We start from the raw sequence: 4,892 nt of genomic DNA on the forward strand, positions 1-4,892 counted from the left end.
TGGGCTTACACTCAGTCACCCTAGGCTCTAGGAAACATGCCTGTGACTGAGCCAATAAGCATTTTCATCACAGTGACTGTTCAGGGATTGGCACACAACTCTAAACCAATGCAATGAGACTCAGTCCTGTAATGATAAAGTATGCCTGGACTTGCCAAGGGCTACCATGTTGAGAGGGCCTGCCTGAGAGTGATACCACTGCAGGAGAAACCAGAACTGAGAAGTAGAGAGAGAGTGAGTGGAGCTCTGGCTGCATTATTTAGGCTGTGCCTGAAGGTAGAACTTCCCTTGAACATTTCAATTATCTTTTTTATTGTTGTTGTTGTTGTTTAAAGATTTTATGTATTTATTTGACAGAGAGATAGAGCCTGAGAGCACAAGCGGAGGGAATGGCAGAAGGAGAAGAAGCAGGCTCCCTGCTGAGCAAGTAGCCCGATGTGGGACTCGATCCTAGGACCCTGAGCTGAAGGCAGACGCTTAACGACTGAGCCACCCAGGTGCCCCTTGAATATTTCTATTGTCTTAACCAATAAATAGGTTTTTTGGATTAAACTGATTTGACTTGGGGGTCTCCGTTGCTTATAACCAAAAGATTCTGTCAACTCCAATCTACAAATAATAGCGTACTGAAATTTAAAAGTTATCTGGAAAAGATGTCTGGAGAAAGTCCAGAGAGCTCAAATAATTGAAAAGTAAAAGAAAATATGAAGGGAATGAATATTAAACATCTCTAAAATTTTCAAGCTAGTTTCAAAAATTAGACAAATTCTCAACTGGTAATGGTAGGTGAGAAAAGACATTATTATATTTTCACTTCCCCTTTTTTACTTTCACAAATTTGAGTATAAGCATTTTAAGTATTTTGGTCATATTTTGGGCATGAATATTTTAATATTATAATTGATATTTAAGTAGAGGCTATAATGTTTCTTTAATTACATGTTTTCAAAAGGGTAAATTCATCCTTTTAAAAATGTTTTATGAAATATTTCATACATATGGGAATACATTAGAAACATAAATTAAGCATATGAGGGGTGCCTGGGTGCTCAGTCCGTTAAGCAACTGACTCTTGATCTCAGCTCAGGTCTTGATCTCGGGGTTGTGAGTTTAAGCCCTGCACTGGCCTTCACATTGGGCATGGAGCCTACTTAAAAAAAAAAAAAGAAACACATATGAAATAACATATAAAATAATATAACCAACACCTGTGTACTTATTAGCCTAAGAAACGTATCATTACAAATAAAGTTGAAGCTCCCTTCCCCTCTTCTTGGACAAACCCGTCTCCCTCCCTCCTAGAGTTAATTACCATTCTGAATTTGTTGTTTATCATTACCATGCATTGCTTCATACTTTACCATATATGTATGAATGCCTGAGCAACAAATAGTATTATTTAGGAGGTAAATAAGCTTTACATAAATGGTATAATACTGTATGTTTTCTCCTGCAACTTGCTTTTTAAGTTAAACCTTATGTTTGTGAAATTCATTCATGTTGAAATGAGTAGCTTTCCTTCATGAATTTTCACTGCAGTATAATATTGTGTTTCAAGCTCTTAATAGATTGAGAACCCAGCTAGGGGGTGGGGGAAATCTATTACTAAACTTTAACTGAAATTTAACATTTCCTTTAATTATAAAATAGGCAACCAACAATAGTAATATGTGATTTTATCACCAATAGAAATCATAGATATTTCCATATCACATTACGGTTAATACAGAGACCTTGAAGTATAGATTAAGCTCATTAATTACTTTGACATTGATAGTTGTTTATCTTGCTACCCTAACGAGTTAATAGAAACACATATATAACATTTTTAGTTATATAACATTTATAAAACATATATATAATATATATTTATATATAAATTATATTTTATATAAAAATATAACATTTTTAGTATGCTGATAATAACCATATTTCAATACAATTTGTTTCTTTGTATTCCTATATATTTTATTTATTTTTAATTTTTTATTGTTATGTTAATCACCATACATTACATCATTAGTTTTTGATGTAGTGTTCCATGATTCATTGTGTATAACACCCAGTGCTCCATGCAGAATGTGCCCTCCTTAATACCCATCAGCAGGCTAACCCATCCCCCCACCCTCCTCCCCTCTAGAACCCTCAGTTTGTTTTTCAGAGTCCATTGTCTCTCATGGTTCGTCTCCCACTCCGACTTACTCCCCTTCATTCTTCCCCTCCTGCTATCTTCTTTTTCTCTCTTTTCTCTTAACATATGTTGCATTATTTCTTTCAGAGGTACAGATCTGTGATTCAATAGTCTTGCACAATTCACAGCGCTCACCATAGCACATACCCTACCCAATGTCTATCACCCAGCCACCCCATCCCTCCCACCCCCCACCACTCCAGCAACCCTCAGTTTGTTTCCTGAGATTAAGAATTCCTCATATCAGTGAGGTCATATGATACATGTCTTTCTCTGATTGACTTATTTCACTCAGCATAACACCCTCCAGTTCCATCCACGTCGTTGCAAATGGCAAGATCTCATTCCTTTAATGGCTGCATAATATTCCATTGTGTATATATACCACATCTTCTTTATCCATTCATCTGTCGATGGACATCTTGGCCCTTTCCACAGTTTGGCTATTGTGGACATCGCTGCTATAAACATTGGGGTGCGTGTACCCCTTCGGATCCCTACATTTGTATCTTTGGGGTAAATACCCAGTAGAGCAATTGCTGGATTGTATGGTAGCTCTATTTTCAACTGTTTGAGAAACCTCCATACTGTTTTCCAGAGGGGTTGCACCAGCTTGCATTCCCACCAACAGTGTAAGAGGGTTCCCCTTTCTCCACATCCCCACCAACATGTTAATTTTAGCCATTCTGATGGGTGTGAGGTGGTATCTCATTGAGGTTTTGATTTGGAGTTCCCTGATGCCGAGCAATGTTGAGCACTTTTTCATGTGTCTGTTGGCCATTTGGATGTCTTCTTTGGAAAAATGTCTGTTCATGTCTTCTGCCCATTTCTTGATTGGATTCTTTGTTCTTTGGGTGTTGAGTTTGATAAGTTCTTTGTAGATTTTGGATACTAGCCCTTTATCTGATATGTCATTTGCAAATATTTTCTCCCATTCTGTCGGTTGTCTTTTGGTTTTGTGGACTGTTTCTTTTGCTGAGCAAAAGCTTTTTATCTTGATGAAATCCCAATAGTTCTTTTTTGCCCTGGCTTCCCTTGCCTTTGGCAATGTTTCTAGGAAGAAGTTGCTGCGGCTGAGGTCGAAGAGGTTGCTACCTGTGGTCTCCTTTAGGATTTTGATGGACTCCTGTCTCACGTTTAGGTCTTTCAACCATTTGGAGTCTATTTTTGTATGTGGTGTAAGGAAATGGTCCAGTTTCATTGTTCTGCATGTGGCTGTCCAATTTTCCCAACACCATTTGTTGAAGAGACTGTCTTTTTTCCACTGGACATTCTTTCCTGCTTTGTCAAAGATGAGTTGACCATAGAGTTGAGAGTCCATTTCTGGGCTCTCGATTCTGTTCCATTGATCGATGTGTCTGTTTTTGTGCCAGTACCATACTGTCTTGATGATGACAGCTTTGTAATAGAGCTGGAAGTCCGGAATTGTGATGCTGCCAGCTTTGCTTTTCTTTTTCAAGATTCCTCTGGCTATTTGGGGTGTCTTCTGGTTCCATACCAATTTTAGGATTATTTGTTCCATTTCTTTGAAAAAAGTGGATGGTATTTTGATGGGGATTGCATTGAATGTGTAGATTGCTCTAGGTAGCATTGACATTTCACAATGTTTGTTCTTCCAATCCATGAGCATGGAACGTTTTTCCATTTCTTTGTGTCTTCTTCAATTTCTTTCATGAGTATTTTATAGTTTTCTGAGTACAGATCCTTTGCCTCTTTGGTTAAATTTATTCCTAGGTATCTTATGGTTTTGGGTGCAATTGTAAATGGGATTGACTCCTTGATTTGTCTCTCTTCTGTCTTGTTGTTGGTGTATAGGAATGCCACTGATTTCTGTGCATTGATTTTATTTATATCCTGCCACTTTACCGAATTCTTGTATGAGTTCTAGCAGTTTTGGGGTGGAGTCTTTTGGGTTTTCCACATACAGTATCATATCATCTGCAAAGAGTGAGAGTTTGACTTCCTCTTTGCCGATTTGGATGCCTTTGATTCCTTTTTGTTGTCTGATTGCTGTGGCTAGGACTTCTAATACTATGTTGAATAGCAGTGGTGAGAGTGGACCTCCCTGCCGCGTTCCTGACCTCAGGGGAAAAGCTCTCAGCTTTTCCCCATTGAGAATGATATTCGCTGTAGGTTTTTCATAGATGGCTTTTATGACATTGAGGTATGTACCCTCTATCCCTCTACTCTGAAGAGTTTTGGTCAAGAAAGGATGCTGTACTTTGTCAAATGCTTTTTCTGCATCTATTGAGAGGATCATATGATTCCTGTTCTTTCTTTTGTTAACGTATTGTATCACGTTGATTGATTTGCGGATATTGAACCAGCCTTGCAGCCCAGGGATAAATCCCACTTGGTCATGGTGAGTAATCCTTTTAACGTACTGTTGGATCCTATTGGCTAGTATTTTGGTGAGAATTTTTGCATCCATGTTCATCAAGGATATTGGTCTGTAATTCTCCTTTTTGATAGGGTCTTTCTCTGGTTTTGGGATCAAGGTAATGGTGGCCTCGTAAAATGAGTTTGGAAGTTTTCCTTCCATTTCTATTTTTTGGAACAGTTTGAGGAGAATAGGTATTAATTCTTCTTTAAATGTTTGGTAGAATTCCCCTGGGAAGCCATCTGGCCCTGGGCTTTTGTTTGTTGGGACGTTTTTGATGACTGCTTCAATTTCCTTAGTGGTTATAGGTCTGTTCAGGTT

This window comes from Eumetopias jubatus, unplaced genomic scaffold, assembly GCF_037043125.1.
Source record: "Eumetopias jubatus isolate StellerSeaLion01/CBP00866 unplaced genomic scaffold, mEumJub1_p1.0 scaffold_14, whole genome shotgun sequence".
Taxonomy (NCBI): Eukaryota; Metazoa; Chordata; class Mammalia; order Carnivora; family Otariidae; genus Eumetopias; species Eumetopias jubatus.